Source organism: Lepus europaeus, chromosome 17, assembly GCF_033115175.1.
Source record: "Lepus europaeus isolate LE1 chromosome 17, mLepTim1.pri, whole genome shotgun sequence".
Lineage (NCBI taxonomy): Eukaryota > Metazoa > Chordata > Mammalia > Lagomorpha > Leporidae > Lepus > Lepus europaeus.
Genome location: NC_084843.1, coordinates 5,233,431 through 5,254,124, shown reverse-complemented (window position 1 = coordinate 5,254,124; position 20,694 = coordinate 5,233,431).

Below are 20,694 nucleotides of genomic sequence, written 5' to 3'. Positions count from 1 at the left end.
TGGTTTCCTAGATCATCTCGCTTCAAGAAGCCATGCCTTACCTCCTTGGAAACCTGCTCCCAGTGGGGCACACGAAGCCCTTGTCTCTGCTGCTTTCACTGTTGTACACCACGGGGTCTTAAAGTTGCCCATTGGATGGCGAGGAAAGAATGCCCGGGCGGGAGGGAGTGGTGGTGGTGCCTGGAAACACGGTGCTGAGTCAGAATGGACGAGAGAGGTCACCCAGCCATAGTCACCTGCGTCACCCGGGCCATCGCCCCTCGCACTGCCACCTGGGACTGGTGGCTAGCAGGCCTGGGCAACAGCTGAACACAAGTTTCAGAGAGACCCCGAGGCAAAACCACCCAGTCCAGTGGTGCCCGAAGTCCTGCTCACGGAACGCGCTGGGCAGAGGACAGAGGTTCGTCCTGGGGCGTCAGCGATCTGGGAGGCTGATGGGTTACACGGCGCGGGTGATACCCAGGTAACTCTATGCTGAGTTCTGGCTTCCAGGAATCCCTGGTCATTTCATTGCCAAGGCCACTGCCCTCACCATTTTTGAGCTCTGGATAAGGGTTTGCCTAGGGCAGGCCTGGGCCCCTGTTTTGTCCCAGGATCTCTTTCAATAGCAGCGCCTTCTGTGTCACAAGTGTCTGGTTTGCCACCAAATTTCACAGCCGCCCTACTCTGTAGAGAGATCCGTGTTTTGCATGGGGCTTTTGGGCTGGAGGGCAGACAGGCGCAGGCTTGGTTTTCCATCCTGACTCAATGGAGACCTCGGCCTGGCCACAGCCACAAGGCCCGAGGCAGAGCTGTCTCCAGGCGCGAAGCTTCATGAGGTTCTCCAAGCGCTTTCACTGAGGGGTTAACCTGTCCTGTGGTGAACGGATGCAAACCACCGCCACTGGGGGCTGCGGGGGGCTGCCAGGGTGGGGGCTGCCCCGAGGGGGGGCACTGCAGGCCATTTGTAACCGCAGCTTCCCCGCACCTGCACCTGCAGGTTTTGCTCTGGGCTGCACCCTGAGCGCACAGGAGAGCAAATGTGATGAAGAGGCACTCTCTCTCACCAGGGGCAGAGGGGCCTGCACGCCCCCAGGATGGCCACTTGCTTCTCAGGCTCCCCAAAGCCAGGGGAGCCGGGCTTGGTGGGGGCTGGGCGAGACTTGCAGGAGCTCCGGGGACAGGCAGGGGTCCCCGTGTCTAGTCTCCTGCAGGTTTCCTCCCAGGGAGACCTGCTTTCCAGTCGTGTGGGGAGGATCATCCATTAGCAAGTCCATCGCTGGGCTCTCTGCTCTCCAAATTAACTAGACACGGTCCTCATTTCGTCTTTACTGTTCTAGGCAAATCGACCCCAATTTCTGTAACGTGCCCCTCGGGCCCTGTTCTCACACTCTTTAATCATGTTTGTTGCTCCGTCTTGGATCTTCTCCAATTTATTCATTTCTCTTAAACGGTGGAGGCCAATTGTGGTCCTGGCACTCCAAACAGGATCTGCCTGGGGCCAGGGGAAGCCGAGGGCTGGCAGACAGTGTTTGCCTGAGCCAGGCTGCTTCGAGGATGAAGTGGTGGTTCAAGGCAGGTGGCTGCCCTGAGCAGGGTGTGGCTGCCCCTCATCCACCCGCCCTCTCCTCCAGTGCTCTCCATCCTCTTCTGGGATTCCCTGCGAGTCTTTGTTTCTTGTTCTCGGCTCTGCATCCTAGCAGGTGCTTCTATCCTGGGCTCCTTTCCCCGCTGCCTCCTCCATGTCCAGTGCTCTGGGGCCGAACTCAGTTGTTCCTCCTCCTACCCGTAGCTTTGGCCTGGGATTTGATGCAGCTTGGGTCCTTAGCAGACACTGCGCATTCGCAATTTCCCTCTCTGCCAGGGTCCGAGGCGGTGGGCAGCCGGCCAGCCGCAGTGAGCTCCGGGACGGGGATCAGCGGGAGACTGTGCGGTACCGACCCAGGATGCCACCTGCTTGCTCCACCCCTCGGAGTCCTAAGCTAGGCTCACAAGTGCTTGCTCAGCTTTTTTTTTTTTTTTTTTTTTTTTCCTTCCTTTTTAGTCCTAGGCTGAGTTGTGAAATAAGGAACCACAATCCAAGCACACGTCTCCGAGATAGGGACACAGACCTAGCCCAAAGGCTTTGCGCCACTGGAACGTAATCCTAAACCTGCAGCCACTCTGGCCTGGCCTCCGAGATCTCATCAGCCCTCATTAAATCCCGCCAATCACTAGTCCTCTGTTCGTAAACTTCATCTACTTGAATGTAAGATCTATAGAGAGAGAGGGAGAGGGAGAGAGAATCTTCCATCTGCTGGTTCATTCCCCAAGTGCCCGCAACAGCCAGAGTCGGACCAGGCTGCAGCCAGGAGCCTGGAACTCCACCTGGGTCTCCCACGTGGGTACAGGGTCCCAAGCACTTCAGCTGCCATCGACTGCCTCCCGGGATGCAGCAGCAGGAAGTGGATCGGAAGCAGAGTAGCTGAAACTGGAGCCACACGCTCTAATGGGGGTGCAGGCATTGCGAGCAGTGGCTTAACCCACTGCACCCCAACAGCCACCAGCCTCCTCCTCTTTGAAAGGAGGTACACGCAGACCTCGAGAGTGGCCCGCCTGGGGCTGGAGGCTGGGTCTTCCACCGCCTCTCCTCCCAACTCCAGAGTCCATTTGGCTCCTTCCCCTCTCGGTCCCTCTACCACGTGCTTCTGTTGGCCACCAGTCCTGTGTCCCTCTGGAGTCTGCGGACACCCTGTCCCCCAGCCCCAGGGCTGGATAGCCTTGGGAAGACAGTCCCCGAGGAGACAGCCTCAGGCCCCTGGCTCAGTAGGGGTTCAGGTGGACGGGACTGTGGCCGTCCTGGCTGTGATCACCATCTTGCCTCTTAGGTGACCAGACGGTCATTAGCATAACCTCCCGGGCTGGGCTTGCGGGGTGCCCCTTCTCTCATGCCTGGGACGTGGACCTTTCTTGGAGCCCAGGGCCTTCCTGTGAGCCACAACGCTGCCTTTGTCTTTGGAGCCCTCCCCCCACCTGCTGGTGCTGGCGCTGAAACCTGCTGTCTCACAGCCACAGAGACCCCGCTTCTGCCTGCGAGGCCCCCACTAAATTGCATCCGTGATGTCATAGGTTTGTCTCTTCCTTGGGTCCCATGGCCCTTTCTGCCTTTGGCAGCCGTTCCGGTATCCCAGGTTTTTCCAGAACAGGCTCCTTGGGCTGTCACTCCAGGCAGGGGCACTTGGAGGATGAACATCTGACAAAGCTCCATGGGGTCCTGCAGTGCTTAGAAAGACACTGGATCCCCTGCAGGGGATGGACCACAGATCACCTGTCCCACCCTCCAGCACACGGCCCCGCCCTCCAGTCACTCGGGCCTCTGGACATGTGCTTCCTCCAGCGTCGGGATGCCCTCTCCTGCCCTCCACAGCTGGCCCACTGCTCATGGCCCAGGGGGCACCGTTTCCTCCCCACTGCCTTTTCTGCCCACCCTGTCCTGGTCCCCACTGCTAGCATGGAGCTTGCATCTCGCCGTGGTCGCTCTCGATGTGCGCACCTGTCTACCTTACGAAGCCACGGTCCCCTGATGCTCACTGCTGCATCTCATGTGCCCCTGGCCAGCCCAGAGCCTGGCAAGCAGAGGGGCCGGAAATTTCTGGCTGAGCAGATAAATGAACCAGTGTGCCACCATGTTCCCATCTGGGTCCTTTAAGTATTTTCCTCTCCATACGGTTTTTCAGCTCTGGCCCGAGAACAGTGACTTCATGTAAGCATGGGTATTGCCCAGGTCCAAGAAGATAAGTGGGCAATATTTCATTTCTTTCCCTGACCGTTCTCCCAATAACCTCCCTAATTATTCCATTAAGGCCCATTACCATTGCAAATCAAGTTAGGCCTAATTTTCACAGCACTAGCAATCTGTACTGGGACATGTTTTATTTTCGAAAATCTTTGATTTCTAACTAAGTCTATTACTTCTGGAGCTATTTTGAAATTTAATAAAAGCAAAATAAAGCTCTTCTAAGACTCCAAACACCCTCGGACTGTGTTTTGTTCTGCTAATCAGACAATAGGACTGTGGCTACTTGGAGATATTGCCAACAATAGAAAACATAAATACAAGCATGAGTCAGAATAATTTAAAACCAGAAATGTGCGTTGGTGATAACTGCAAAAGTCACGTGGGAGAGCCTTGGTCACAACATCAAATTTGGTGGCTTTTTTTAAAAACCATAATCTCATATTAGAGAACCGCTTCCACATAGAGGAATGCCAAGACACTTGAGAAAATTTAGTCCTAAAAACCACAGACTTGCACCATGGAGAAAATGCTGTCTGTCTGGGGGCAAGATGGAGGCCATCGGGGGCGCCATACAGAAGCACGACCCTGGCCCCACGGTGCCGGAGAAGGGGGCCGGCACAGGTGGCAGCCACTCCTGCAGCCCCATCCCCCGTGGTCCCCTCCAGCAGTCCTGGGTGAGTGGGCTCCACCAGAGCTGTGGCCGAGGCTCTGGGCCATCCCAGCCCCAAAGCGGTCTTTTGGGCCTCAGCAGAACAGGCACCAGGGGTCTAAGCACAAAGGCTTCTGGGAGCTGAGCTCTGCTCCCTCCCCTGCAAAGATTTATGGCAACTGACCTATTTTACGGCTCTCCTCCTGACCTACTTTTAGGCTCTATTTTGAAAAGTGACACAGAAGCCTCCTTTCCCTGCAAAAAGAGAAAGAAGAGAGACACACAGGGGCACTTACGGACACGCTCGCCCCAGCAGTCTGGGCCGTGGACACCAGCACCAGGAACAACAGCTTGCCAGGAAGCACGCTAGCAGTTAACTGTCGAGTCCTTTCAAAGATCCACAGTGGATGTGCGACTTAATTAGATGTTTTGCTTATTAGAAGAACTCAGGTTGCTGGACAGCTGCTGCTTTTATAAAGATTAATTTATTTATTTGAACATCAGAGTTACAGAGAGAGAGGGAGAGGGGAGAGAGAAAGAGAGGGAGTGAGAGAGAGGGAGGGAGGGAGGGAGGGAGAAAGAGAAGGAGAGAGGGAGGGAGAAAGAGAAGGAGGGAAAAGGGGGGGGGACAGGTCTTCCATCCACTGGTTCACTTCCCAGATGGGCTGGGGCAGGGCCAGGCTGAAGCCAGGTCTGAGTCTCCCACATGGGCAGCAGGGGCCCAGACACTTGGGCCATCGTCTGCTGCTTTTCCCAGGCCATTAGCAGGGGACTGGATCAGAAGAGGAGCACCCGTATGGGACGCTGGCATCTCAGGTGGTGGCTTAACCTGCTGCACCCCAACACCAGCCCCAGACAGCTGCTTCCTATACATAGAAACCAGGAAACTCACAAATGAGTCAGGGCAGACTGGACGGGAGGTCCTCCCTGAAACTTCCCCTATTTGGGGTCACCTTAGTGGGAGGTTGCCTGTCTGGGCTGGAACCCCACAGTAAGTGGAGGGGCAAATTCACACACGTGATTTACAGGACACGTGCTCTGCCTGGCGAGAGAGCAGTTCCCAAGTGCTTGTCAGCGGCCTGCCCTCCAAGGTTGCTATGGCAATGACAACTATCGTTTAATGAGCACTTACTGCGGTCCAAACACTCCGCCTATGTTATTTACAAATTCCCATTGCTCAAGGGGGCCCATTTTCGTTTCTGGTTGCACAGATGGAAAGCTGAGACCCAGTGATACTATACAAATGCTTCAAGACCTCACCACCAAGAAGGAGAAACCCAAGCTGGGACTCCAGGCCGGCTCCGCCTAACTGCATGGTCCACAGTTCCATGCCTAAGCCAGACCGCTTCTAAGAAGAGCAGTTCCAGCCAATATTTGTACTTGGATCCTTGCTTATCCCGCTGCCCATAAACCACTGGGTTTCCATTTCTTACCGCCTGTAAAATGGGCACACTCCTCAACAGCGATTCAGGTCGATGGAAAGCGGGTGGGTACTGAATGCAGTGCGGCACCCGGATTGATCCTGGAACAGAAGGAGGAGCTCCGTCAGATCTGAACACAGGCTGGAGTTCAGTTATTAGTACCGTGACGGTGTTGGCTTCTCCATTTTGACAAAGGTACCATGTTTTCATTTTATTTATTTATTTATAAAGATGTATTTGAAAGGCAAAGCAATGCAGAAAGACATCTTCCATTTGCCCATGGACTACCCAAAACTGTCACAACAGCCAGGGCTGGGCCAGGCCAAAGCCCGGAACCAGGAACTCCACCCAGGTCTCCCACACAGCAGTCAGGGCCCAGGCACTTGGGCCGCCTTCTGCTGCCTTCCCTGGCGCATCAGCAGGGAGAGGGACAGGAAGTCGAGAAGCAGAGACTTGAACCGGTGCGATCCACCGTCAGCTTAACTCGCTGCCTTCCTGTGTTCTTTCACGTGTGGACATGGATGAAGCTGGATAAAACAAACAGGAGAACTTTCTGTATGATCCTCACAACATTTATGTAAATTTGAAATTATTCACACATTTGGGAGGGAAGAGCAATAGTTCTCCTGAGGTTTCTGATTGTCTGGGCAACTCGGATCAGGATTGAAACACAGAATTATCTATCGCAGCCTGAACAAATGAGTGGATAACATTTTCGAGTGACACTTCAATGCATTAAGATAAATAAATGCATGCAAAGGACTGTGAGTGCATTGCAGTCTTCATTTCATACATTTTCTGTGTCCAAAGTGGAAGCACTATCGAGTTAAAATTTATTGATATAAAATCATCTAAAAATTATGTGGCAGAAAGTGTGATTTTTTTTGTTACCATTCATCTAAGAAGTCGTAATCTGATGTTATGTGTCTGCGTATGCTATTACACTATTACATTGTTTTAATAGGTCAGACCTCTCTGTATATACTTTGTAGATTTGATTTTGAAACCATGAAAATAATTTTTCCCAGTGATAAAACAACTTGAAATATTCAAAAAAGCAGTCCCTGAAAATCATAAGCAAAATTAAACAGATATATCCAGTTTGCCTTGTGGCATGACCAGAAAGAAAGAGATTATTCCGTGTGACTTTATAACATGAATCTGATGGTGTCTCATTAGGAAGATGAAGCCAAGGGATGAAAACAAGTCAGAGAGAAAAACAGCTGAAATTGTTTTCAGCAATCGTGTTGCTGGCTGCAGTGTCAGGCTTGTTGCTCGGAGGTTTACAATGAACGGCATCCAGGAAAACCCAAACTGGAGGAATTTGTGTAAATTTCCAAGCCTGATGCACTGAGGAGGTGGGGAAACCGTGGCCACGGTGGGCTCCGCTGTCCCATTTCCCTCAGGTGCAACCAGGAGTCCTTGGGAAAATGGCTGAGTCTGGGGCTGGGGCAGGAAATACACAAGCAAGACTTCAACGTCTCACCATAGCAAAAGAAAGGAGGCCATCAACGCCACGACAGTCGTGTCCAGAGGAGCCAGGAGCTACCGTCGGCAGGTTCCCGCTCCTCAAACATGGGCCGTTAGAGCCGCAAGAATCTCCCTGATGCACTGCAGCGCTTCAAACGCCCTTGCAAGCGTGAGGTCGCTGGGTAGGTAAACACCAGCGAGACCTCGCTGGCTGCTCCAGGTGCCAGGGAATCAAGCCATCATTCTGCAAATGGGTTAATAAAGGCCCAGACGCAAGCACTTACCCTGACGGTCCTGTAGGAACACCACCTGAGGGTATTCAGAGAGCTGATGAGAGAAGGGCTCTCTCCACGGAAGTAGGCCAGGTAATAAAGGGAAAGGAGCAGCAGAATTAGGGCAGCAGCACTTTGCAGCCCCTGGGGAAATAACAGACCTCGGCGTGATCATCAGCGCCTTCATGGCCACGGGCTGGGCCTCCCGATGACTTCTCATCCAACCCAGCCGGCTTGATTTGAGAAACACATGCGCTGAGACACCCTGGGGATGGGCTGGGGGAACCGCAGCCCTGCTATCCACTGGGAGTTCACAGACCAGCCAGCACTTGTGGGAGCTCGGTAGGAATGCAGATTCTCAGGCCCCACCCCAGACCGGCTGGATCGGATCTTCTATGGGGCTGGGCCCAGGACCCTGCACTTCAACGAGCTCCCGGGTGGTTCTGTAGCACGCTGAACTTTGTGTCTTTAATGATGAACTGCAAGAAAAGGAAGACTGGGGACCTGTGCCTGTTAAACGATTATTTAAAAAATGTCAACATGCAGAGTGTGTATCTTGCTGATCTACAGATCTGAACAACTAAAATCCCTCTGGGAGAGACGTGGAGAAATCTGACCACTGGTCAGGACTTGATGTTAGGAAACAATTGCTGATCGTCAAAGGAGTGCAGCAGTCTTGCAGTTACAGCTTAAAAGGAACTTTTAGTAATAAGCATTTAGCAAGACTTTCCGCACGAAATGATGCCATACTGGAGTTTTGTCTGTAAATTCTGGCGTAGGAGACAAGAAAATCAGAAGGGCTCTCCTCGCAACAACGTTAGCCTTGGCTTTCCAATTTCCAAGGCTGAGTGGCAGGTGCTTGGGAGTTCATCACATGACTTTCCTTTCTAACATTTCAAATTTTTTGCAATAAAACAGTTAAAAACGACCAAGTCAGGAAAATAATAACTGACAACTGTTCAGTTGGGTTGCTGGATTATTAGGGGTGATACGTCACTTTCTGCTTTTCTTCATGCTAGGACTTATAATTAAAAGTTAAAAAAAAATCTTCACTGGAAAAATTCAAATAGTTCTCATGCTTAAAATCGTGGCTCCCCCTGGAGAAAGCATGAACATACTTGCTTTGGCCATTATTGACTGAATCTTGGTGTGCCGAGATTGTAATAGATGATTTTAGGTGTTATTGGCTTAGGAATTATCTTCATTAAAGATTCATTTACTTGTAAGGCAAAGTGACAGAGAGGGAGGGTGAGGCAGGGGAAGAGATCCTCCATCCACTGGTTCACTCCCCAAGTGGCCGCAGCAGCCGGAGCTGGGCCAGGCTGAAGCCAGGAGCCTCGAACTCCATCTGGGTCTCCACCTGGGCGGCGGGGCCTCTGCTGCATTAGCGGACTCGCAGGGAGCTGGCTCAGAGGCAGAGCAGCTGAGACTCTAACAGGTGCTCTCCTCCGGGATGCCGGCGTCACAAGTGCAGCTCGCCCCATGGCTCACAACAGCGGCCTCTACCATCACCCACTGACAAACGCAGGAGGTGAGCTCTTGGGAGCATCTCCCAACGGCAGTGCTGACCAGCTCTGGTTCTTTCTTCCCCATCTTCCTGCCAGGGCAGTTGAGAATGGCACCTTTTATCTCCATATTGTTCATGTTTCCTGTGGACGTGAGAATCTTCTAGGTGACCTGCAGCAGTCTGTCTGTTGGTTTTCGACTTTAAAAAGTCTCTGAGTGAAACACACTGCGTGGATACGAAGTGCATACCTCCACGAGTTTCCTTAGGTGTGCAGCCCTGTGCTGCCACCTCAGTCGAGGGACAGAATACTTCTAGAAGCTTCCCGCCTGGGGCCCCTTCCTCGGACATAATGACTGTGCTAATTTCCGTCACCATAGTAAAATGGCATCCTAGTGGGCGGTCCTTTGTGTCTGATTTCTTCCTCTGCTCATCCTTGAGATCAATGCCTGCCGTAATATCCTCTTCCTTTTTAGCGCTGCAGAGTATTCCATTGTATGAATGGCTGTTTATTGCTCCACGCTACAATTTGATGGAATCTGGGTTATTTCCAGCTTCTAGCTCTTCATGAATATGCCTGCAAGGAAACTGCTCTAACTGCCTTCTGCAGCTGTGCTGCACACGTTCCCCTTGGGTACAAACACAGGCGTGGGGTTCCTGGCTCAGAGGATGGCCACGCGTTTGCCTTGGAAGGCAACTGCCAGAGTCTCCAACATAGCTGTGACAGTTGTTCCTCCCATCAGCGAAGCGTGAGGTCCCACTGGCTTTGTATTCGTGCTTGGAGCCGCCACTGCTCCCTCCGTTCCGGCATGCTTTGTCTAAAAAGCTGTGTGTTTCTGTGCGGAGGCAACCCTCCCGTCTCGGGCTGCGATAGCATTTTCTCCAGCTCTTATCACCTCCAGCAGAAGTACTGGTTTCCTGTTTGTCTCCCCTAGTGAGAACCTAAATCTCTCCTGGGCGACAGGGGCAGGGCCTTCTTGTGCTTGGGATTCCAGTGTTTAGCAAGAGGCTGCTCCAGCAGTGTTTGGTTGGGTGAATGAATGCGTGAGTCTACCGCTCTACCGACCCTCCTTCCTGATGGGACTGAGCACACAATTTATCTAAACAACTAAGTTCTCTGGACCATGTAAATCTATTTCCATAGCTGAAGCACCCAGGCAGAGTTATTTGGCCTGAAATTCAGAGCTCCCAGGGACTGGGAAATGTTTTCTGTCTCCAAGGTCTCATTTGCATCAGGCCTGGAGGTGCAAAGGAGCAGGATGGGGCTGCCAAGGGGCACCTGCTGTGGCTGGCATTGGCTCAGATGGTGAAGCCTATTCCGAATAGTCCACCTTCTCGCCTCCAGCCACCGTATTGCCACGATGACAGAAAGCAGCATTTGCACACTCTGCATTTCCAACGCACGCCAAGACCAGCAGCCTTCTCAGTGTGGAAGCCTGATTGGATGCGAATGCTGGGCCTGCCCAGCTCTGTCTGAGCCTTCTGGAATTCCCAGCAGCTACCTGGTGTTCTGAGTGCCCACACCAAGAGGACAATGATGATCAATGAGATGCTATTTCGGATTTCTCTAGTAGACATGCCCACAGAAAGGCTGACCTTTGCACAATGGAGAATGAAGAATTCACTGTTAGGCTAAAATAATCTGGGTTTTGTGTGGATCATTATAAACACCAGCTATTAACCTGAAAAGTCCATCTTTCAGGCAAATATTTGGCTTCTGTTGAACTTGTACAAAGCGATTCCATCCGTGGACTGATAGCTGCCACTTGGTTGTGAGCAATTTATGGATATGGCTATACACAGAGTGTGCTGCAAATAAGAGAGAGAGAAAGAGATAGGGGGGGACTGAAAAAGCAGAGTGATGAGAGAGAGGTTGAGACGCCTGGGACGAATGTAACTCTACTGTCACTGGAGCTTCTTCAGGTCACATCAGCCCAGAGCTGGGAATGGGCGCCTTCTTACTGCAGTAATTGCAGTGATGTTATTATTAATAATATTATTAGCTGGCACTTCACCACATCGTCCACACTGGCTCCTACGTCCACGTAAAGGCACAACACTCAGCCCTCTGCTTTCAAGTTGTCCTTTGTGCTGTCACACGTGAGCTTTTGGGTAAACGCCCTCGGCCTCCCCTGTCCCCCACCCCCACCCTCCGTGACCCTCAGTCCCAGGTGCCTCAGGCTGTGCTCAGGGAAACCATGGAAGAGCCAGACAGCCAAGGCTGGCTTCTGACACTGAGCGGTGACACACGAGCCAGGCAGGCCGCCTTGTTCTAAAAGGCTCCTTGGAATTGTGGTGACGCCAGCACTTGTCCACTGGGCTGAACAAACCATCAACTGCCTCAGTGTTCTCACACCCAGCTCCCCCACCCCGCCCCGAGGGAAAGCATCCCGAGGGGTAACCCCTTGTACCTCTGGTCTGTTGCAGTCGGTTTATTTCTGCCAGGAAGATTCCGGCACTTGTGCTGAAGGCGAGGAATGGGCAGGGGAGGTGAAGGCTCAACCAGGCAGCCAGGAGGCCCGGGAGCCCAGCAGGTGTGTCTGTGTGGCCTCAGCGCATGTGTCCCCACGGACAGACAGAGGTGTGTCCACCCTGGCTCTTTCCCATGAGCCCTAGCATCCACCTAAGAATGGGGACAGAGCATCGAGGAACAGGGCCGTGACTCGGGGGCGGAGAGCAGGGAGGGTTGGAAAGTGAGGGGTAAGTGCCCCAGTCGCACCATTTGGAGGCCTAGAGGAAGCAGTGGACTGCCTGTGCACTTGCTGGGGGCTTTTGGACATAGTTCTTGAAAATGCTAACAGCCATGGCCTGAGCAGGTCACACTCACAGCCCCACTGGTACCAGCCTGACAAAGGAGCTGACATGGGGAACCCTATCCAACAGAGTGACCGCTGGGGAGACCGTGGTGTCGGCAAGCTGTCAGCTCAGGGAAGGCCCCACTTGCCAAAGGTCGTTAATGATGGGACGTGACAGCAAAGCGACAGGGGTAGGGAGCAAGACGAAAGTAGAGCATCAGACAAAGTCCATGTGAGTTTGTCATCTGTCTCTTCCTCTCTCCTTCTCTCTCTCTCTCTCTCTCTCTCTCCCCTTTCTCTCTCCTTCTCTTTAGCCATGTCACTAACTAGACACAAACATCCAACAAAAATGCACACTGGTTACCTTTGGGTCAACGGAATTATGAGTGACTTGTTTCCTTAGAGAGTTCTTTTGCAACTGCTAATTGTTGTTAGTATCAGGTAGCCTTTGCCGTGTAACCACCTGCTCCAGGACTGATGGCTGAAGTTGAAGACAAGCAGCACAGTTTGCTATGAGTGTGTGTGAGTCCAGGACACTGTTCCTGGGCTCCAGCTGCCTTGGTGGGTCTGGTGGTCAGCGGACAGCCGGGCGTGCTCAGGGTGGCCCTGAGCGGCCACACTCACACTTCTGGGAGTGGTGGATTCGTGGCTCTAGGGACTTGAGCTGGGACAGGCTTCTCATTCTCCCCGAGGTCAGGCCTCATCATGTGGTCCAAAGAGCAAGAGGAGAGGTCAAACCCTGGGGTGAGCACTCTCCACGCCTCTGCTTGCCTCGTGGGGCCCTGTGTCCGCTGGCCAAGGCACGTCCCAGTGGTGACCCTCACAGCGCACTGCCTCTCCATGGGAAGTGCTGTGAAGTCAGAAGCAGACTACGCACGCGGGGATGGGGACACTGGCCACGTGGGAAATCATGCATGACAACTGAAATCAGAAAAAACAAAAGCAGTTCATCACTGAAAACTAAAAACTGAAGAGTTTTACCAAGCGAGTTGGAATCTCAGTTGCGAGGTCCAAGGAGCGCGAGGGTTTTAGGAAAGTTGGATGGGCCTGTGCCGTGGCTCACTAGGCTAATCCTCCGCCTGCGGCGCCAGCACACTGGGTTCTAGTCCCAGTCAGGGCGCCGGATTCTGTCCCAGTTGCCCCTCTTCCAGGCCAGCTCTCTGCTGTGGCCCAGGAGGGCAGTGGAGGATGGCCCAAGTGCTTGGGCCCTGCACCCCATGGGAGACCAGGAGAAGCACCTGGCTCCCACCTTTGGATCAGCGTGGTGCGCCGGCTGCAGCGGCCATTGCAGGGTGAACCAACGGAAAAAGGAAGACCTTTCTCTCTGTCTCTCTCTCTCTCACTGTCCACTCTGCCTGTCAAAAAAAAAAAAAAAAAGAAAGAAAAAGAAAAAAAAGAAAGTTGGATGGCTCACAGAGACGCTTAGCCGTTTGTAGCCAAGACTGACCACGCATTTACTCTTTAAAGGCCAAAAGATGGCCCAGGCTCTGCGCCTTGCTCACGTCGGCTCCTGTCACAGGGACATTCTTTTTCATTCGTTAAAAGGAAACATTTGTGATAGGCGGGATTTGGGTCCCCGGATAGTCACCCCCAGTGTGCCGCTGAGAACATGTCACGTTACAAGGCAAAGGAGAACGAAGGCTGCAGATGGGATGCAAGCTGCAAACAAGGCGGACACTGACCTTAAAACAGAGATTAGCCCGAGTCCTCGGGGACCCAATGTCCTTGACAGCAGGAGGCGCGGGCAGAAGCGTCAGCCGGTGAGATTCCAGGGACAGAGAGGCGGGAGAAGCGTCAGCTCTCAGAGGGACTTGACTCACCGTTCCTGGCTTCAAAGAGGGATGCAGGAGACCATGAACCAGGGAATCTGAGCAGCCTGGAGATGCCGAGATAGGCCCCTGACAGCGAGAAACAGGCCTCCAGGAGCTCACAGCACAGGAGCTGCGCCTGCCAGCAACCTGGGGGAGCGCCAAGTGGACCCCTCCCCAGAGCCCCTGGAAAAGACACAGCCCCAGCCGGCTGATGCCTGAATCTCTGCCAGCGAGATCCGCACCGGCCTCTGATGCACAGAACTGTAAAACGAGAAAGGCAGTGGCTCCAAGTCTGAGATGCTTGGTCAGAGCAGCCATAGGACACCATGCAATGTTCATGGCAAAGACGTTAAAAACTAAGAAAGCAAAAGCCGTCACATGCCTGTTGTCTGTAGATAGTCATATTCTGGCCCAGATACGTTTTTATCTATTTCATGATCTTAACACAGTTGAGATCATATTGGCCCTTCTTTTTATTTATGCTTTTTAAAACACTTACTGGATATACGTTGGCCAATGAATTGTCTTCCCTGTCCCGAGAAACAGAATTTTAACCAGATCCCGGAAGTGTTCATCAGAGGCCACGCGAGGCGTGTCGACCTGTGTCAGTCAGTTCCTCACTGCTGCACTGAGAGGCCACAGGCGCCCCCTCCCCTCCTACCTCTGTCTCCCCCAGCAGGGAAACCCCCGAGGCCGCTGGCTTTCTCCGGGGCCTGAGTGCGCTGTGGCTTTTCCTGTGCCCCGTGTTGTCTGCAGACCGAAGTCTGGAACCGCAGAGCCTCTCTCCCGGCCTCGTCCCTCGCTGGCCTCCTAATCCAGCCCTAATTCCACCTGGGCACTCTAGTCGAGCTGCTGCTCTTTCCAGCATAATGCTGCTCTTTGTTCCCCCGGCACCACTGGAAACTTTCAAATGTCACTTCGGTGCAGATCTCACTTGGTCTAAATGAAACGGATTTGAACGTGAAAGCCTGCACTTGGAGTTTCAGTCCCTGGAATGGGGTCTCTTGCCTGCTGCCTGCTAGGCCTTGGGTGCAATGCCCCAGTGGAGACACAGGGGGCAGTCTCGCCAACACTGCGGGGGTTGCAGTGTCTCGGGGTGTCCTCGGGGAACTTCCAGGGAGAGCGGTCCCCAAGGCCATCCTCCTGCTGTGGCTGTTGGCTTGGCACGGAAAATGGTGCTCTTTTGCATCATTTCCTTGTCTTCCGATTTTTTCATCTTGGGAATTATTTTTTTAGTAAATGGACTCGGCATAATCAAGCAACCCATTGGGTCAGCACTTGGACAGGACCTCCAACCTGAGCCACGCCCCCACGTCCAGTTCTGCTCCTGACCTTCACAGGAGCTGGTGCCTGCATCCCAGCGTCCGCCCTGAGCCAGTACCCTACGCTTCAAGGTCATTGCTAGGTAGGGCATGTTCATGCACCTGTGCCGGCACCCCCACCCACACAGGGCACTTAGTCTCTCAACCCCGTGGACAAGCCTTGGAGAAGCCAGCAGGACTCGGAAGCCCCAGGTGACAGAAGGAGAAACCAGGGCCATTCACACAATTTTTGAGTAAACATTTTTTTCAGGGTCAGTTACCATTATTCACAAAAATCGACTTCCGTGGAGGTGGGTCTTCACAGCCCAGGTGCTGAGGGCCCCTGGGCACTGCCAGCTCTCCCTCCGCCATGCCCAGGAGCCTCCACCTGCAACCTTTGCCGTGGCTTAGCTCAGGTGGCAGACAGCTTTGTCTCACAGGGTCCTTTAGGATCATGTAGTGGCTTCCAGGAATGTTGTGGCTGGAGGAGTCTGGTGTTACACCTGGGCACAGGGACAGCAGCTGGGTCTCTCACTGAGCTCCCGAGACCCCTGTGCTCATGGACTCTAAGAAGGGGGTCCCCTTGCAGGTGATGCCCAGGCCCCCGGGGCTGTCTGTGGACTCGATGTGCAGGAGAGCAAACAGTGCCCCACGCAGAGGGCTGTGCTGGCTCCATTGGAGCCTCAGGTTCACTCACCACCCATGCCCCTCCCACCAACCTGTCAGTCAGGGCTGCCCCTGCACATGACCCTGCCATGTATTTGCTGGTAACGAACCCTTTATAAGTGGCCTTCTGCAGGTGGATATTTGTTCTTCAGATGAAAGTGCTGGGTCTGCTGCCGCCTGCGGGCTCTCTCCAGCCTGTGCCTGCACGAGGCGCTGCCTGGCCCTTCCAGACCCAGCTAGGGGGCCGGCTGCTGCCCCCTGTGCCTCTGGTCTCTGCAGCGTTTCCTGTGGGCAGCTGGAGGCTTCCCCGCCAGGCTCTGAGATGGACTCCCGCTCCCTGCAGCTCCTGGGAGCCCTGGCTTCCCTGCGGCTGTAGGGTGCACTCTGGGCCTGTGAGTGAGCCGCTCTCCATAGCAAGCGTCGGCAGAGCAGAGGTGGGTGGGTGGGTGCATGGCCTGGGGAGCAGGCAGAGCCCTCAGAACCGGGCGCGTCGGAGGCGATGGCCTTCAGCTCCAATCACCCCGTTCCCTGGGCTTTCCCTGCCAGGTCTCTCTTCATCTCGAAACAATTTCCGGTCGGTTTACATCTCCTAATTCTAAGAGCATCCCTTCCGGACCTAGAGTGCTTCGTATTTCGTGTGTGAGAAGGGCTTGTTCCTGCCTTTTCACCATCTTCCTACTGGGCTGGTTTCCTTCACTGAGCTACCGGAGGTGTTAAGAAGGGATCTTGGCCTTCGTCACCCTTCCAAACATTTGTCCCCTCTTGCCATGTGCCTTTTGACATTGGTTTGCAACGACTTCTGGCGCTGAGCAGTTGGGTCTGTGCAGGCTGCTGTAACAATGCCTCACACTGGGTATCTGTAAAGCACAGCGGTGCATTCCTCACAGCTCCGAGGCTGAGTAGGCCGAGAGCAAGGCTCCGGCAGGTTCCGTGGCTGGCGAGAGCTCACTGCATCCACGCTGCCTCTTGCTGTGTCTTCTCACAGCGGAAGGGACGGACCCCTTCTAGAAGCTTCCAAAGGCTCCATCTCCTAACATCCTCACGTTGATGCTCAAGTTCCAACAACTGGTCTGGGGCAGAGAACGGGGAGGCTGATGCATTCAGACATCACCAGTGGTTTTTTTGTTTGTTTGTTTGTTTTTTACAGATAGAGTTAGACAGTGAGAAAGAGAGAGACAAAGAGAAAGGTCTTCCTTCCATTGGTTCACCCCCCAAATGGCCGCTACGGCCGGAGCTGTGCCGATCCAAAGCCAGGAGCCAGGAGCTTCTTCTGGGTCTCCCATATAAGTGCAGAGGCCCAAGGACTAGGGCCATCTTCTACTGCTATCCCAGGCCATAGCAGAGAGCTGGATCAGAAGAGGAGCAGCCGGGACTAGAACCTGGTGCCCATATGGGATGCCGGTGCCACAGGCAGAGGATTAACCAAGTGATGAACAGTGCTGGCCCCTCTCACTTTTATATAACCCAATCTAAGCCGTTAGTCAACGTTGGTAGAAATATTTCTTCTGTTGCTTTCACTGGAGGCGTCCTGCCATCCACCTGCTTGTTGAGGACTTAATCCAGATGGCTTTTGCTAGTGGGTTACTTTGTGGTGCCACTTCCGCTCTGGGACGTACCTGGAGGACCCAGCACAGCTCCCCTGGTACGTACTCAATGGGCAAGCACTTGCTGTTGACTCAACTCCAGAGTAATGAAAACTCTCTATGGCCCAATGACTTTTGAAAATTATTTGCAAAGCTGCAAATGAGAATTTAAGAAGCAATATCCTGAATGACGCCCTAGTGCCTCTCAGAGGTTCTGGCCAAGTGAATTTCCACCACACATGGGAGCTGCTCCTCCCATCACCGTTGGACACGAGCTCTTCCCAGAATCAAGGAGGCTCCTAAAGGCACCAAGCAAAGACTGAAGTCGACATCTCCCATTGTCTTCGTACAAGATTTGAATTATGGTGCGCACCTTCCAATGTCGATGGAATCCATGGCAGAGCCAGGTCACCACTGTAGGCTGGGACGTGGTGGCCACAAGCTCACAGCCCTGGGTCGACTGTGACTGCAGGTCTTTGCGCCACGCCTCCACACTCGTATGGTGGGGACAAGGATGGCACCCGCAGTGGCCTGGGCGTGGTTCCTGGATGTCAGTTCCCATTTTTTGGAAGGACCCCCCAACAACAGAACACACAGCTCGTCTCTGAAGACACACCGCTCCACGGTGCGTCTGAAACTTGTCGACTTGGAGGAAAGTCTGGCTTGGGATCCTGCTTATTGGTCAGACCTATGGATCCTGCGTGGGCTCCTTGATTGCACGGGATCGCGACCTCTCTCTGTCATTACACACCGCCCTCTGTAGGCTCCTCTCTTCACTGACCTCGGGACAAAGGGAGCTCAGGAATTCTAAAGAGTCTGGAGAAAACCAGCGTGTGTATTTCACAGGTTACGTTGTTAATAATGCAGTTCTCAATGACGTTCACATTGTATGGGTTATTAACAATACATGTTTAGGAAATGCATGCATTCCATAGCAGGGAGAGAAAGTGACCAGTTTTGGATATCTCACCTTCGTATCACTGTGCGGTTATGATCTGAATTTGATAGAACCTGCCCGGCTGTTTTTTGTATCAGCAGTGATGTTGCTTCTTGGATGTAATCTGGAAAGGCCAGGGTTCAGGGTTCTACTTCTGGCCTAGGCTGCAGCAGATAGGCCCTCTCGGGTCTCATCCGTCAAGTTCTTCACACGTAACCTGAGCGTGGTCAGTGCTGAGATGTCCACCGCAAAGAACCGACCTGGGGCATCTGCAGGGAGAGACGAGACGCCTGGGGCCGGCGCTGTGGTGCAGTGGGTTAACGCCCTGGCCTGAAGTGCCAGCATCCCATGTGGGCACCGGTTCGAGTCCTGGCTGCTCTACTTCCGATCCGGCTCTCTGCTGTGGCCTGGGATAGCAGTAGAAGATGGCCCAAGTCCTTGGGCCCCTGCACCCACATGGGAGACCCGGAGAAGGCTCCTGGCTCCTGGCTTTGGATCGGCACAGCTCTGGCCATTGCAGCTATCTGGGGAGTGAACCATCAGATGGAAGACCTCTCTCTCTCTCTGCCTTTCCTCTCTCTGTGTAACTCTTTCAAATAAATAAATAAATCTTAAAAGAACAAGATCCAAGCGTAAAAGCAATCTCTTTTCAGCATTAGGAAAGCGTCTGTCTCTCCAGTACTTTTGACATTGAGGAGAGAACTTGAGCAACGTTGCTTTGCCAGACAGGGCCAGACACACAAGGAAGAGTGGAGAGAAGCAGCTGGTGACAGAAAAACTAAGCCCCGTGGCTGAAGGCGTTGGTGAGGAGAGGGACTCGGCACCCACGGGGACCACGTGCTGGGGAGAAGCATGAGACTGTCCACGTCCCAAGTGCCTCAGTCTGGTTGGCTCCCTTTGTGATAAACCAACTTAATTCCGCAGGAACTGACATTTTTGTTGCTAAGGATACAAGTTTCCAAAGCAAATATTCTCTAATTTTATTGCCTTGAAGCTTTGAGGGATCCTACTCCATAATTTAAGTCTCCTTGGGGTCAGTAAATTACCTTAAATTTTAGTGAAATCCACAAATATGTGTGAATCTGCAGTTCTCGTGCACACCCACACCGTCTACAGCATGGTGTCACTTTAAGAGCTTGGGGGTCTGTGGGAAGACATCCGTGGCCCAAATCTCAGGCCCAAGTCCTCAGCCTGGAGTAACCTGGGCAGGGGTGGGTGTGTGGCCTGGAGGATGCCTTGCCCATGTCCCATGTCAGAGTGCCTGGGCCTCCTGAGTCCCAGCCCATTCACAGTTCTGGCTTCTGGCTAATGTAGACCCTGAGGCAGGTGGTATCTCAAGCGATTGGGGCCCTGCCACCATGTATGTGAGAGAACTGGATTGAGATCCCGGCTCTTGGCTTCAACCTGGCCCCCAGTTCCAGCTATGGCAGGCATTGGGGAGTGAACAGCAAAAAGCAGGTCTTCTCTCTCTCTCTCTCTCTCTCTCTCTCTCTCTCTCCTCTCTCCTCTCTCCTCTCTCCTCTCTCCTCTCTCCTTTTCAAATAAACTCAACAAATGAATGAAAATGAAAAATAAACACTAGCTGGGCAAGTTGTACCTGTCCTCTGGCTAACTCCATCTCTTTGGGCGTCCACAGTGGGAGCACAGCACACCCGCAAGCTTCTCAATGCAGAGATGAGCTCGGGGAGGGAGAGCGAGCACAGTTCAGCCAGCGCTCGGACGCCTGCTCAGCATCCCGCCGCGGCCTCTGTGCAGGGGCAGGATCCGAGGGGAGCCCCACCCCGCCGCCAGGCTGAGCAGACTCTCCTGTGTTAAAGGAAATGCTTTGCACAGAGCACGCGCCCTAAACACGCCAGCTTCTTCGCTGGGTGCTCCCCCCGCCTGGTTCAGAGCTGGAGGAAACACTGGCTCCTGTTAGGAGGTGTTAACTCTGCCCTCAAGACGGCTACGGGGTTATTCAGAGGGATTTTGATATAATAATATCCCATCTCCATGTGACTCTAGGTTTATGATATCCCATCCACATGTGACTTCAGCAATTATAGGATTCCATTCATATGTGACGTAAAGTAATATTATAGTATTCCATGCACATGTGACTTAGAGATTATAGTATTCTATTCAAATATGATTTAGAGATATAATATTCCTTTGGCATGTGATTTAGAGATTATAGTATTCCATTCAAATATGTCTTAGAGATTATAGTATTCTATTCACATGTAATTTAGCGATATAATATTCCTTTGGTATGTGATTTAGAGATTATAATATTCCATGTATATGTGACTTAGACATTATAATATTCCATTCATATGTGATTTAGAGATAAATATTCCATTCATAGGTGACTTAGAGATTATAATATCCCACTCATATGAGACTTTAGCTATTATAATATTCTATTCATATGTGATTTAGAGATAAATATTCATTCATAGGTGACTTAGTGATCATAACTTTCCATTCTCCTGTGACTTTGGGAACTATTTCCACCCCTTTCTACAGCCCCTATTTAAGTGGGAAGC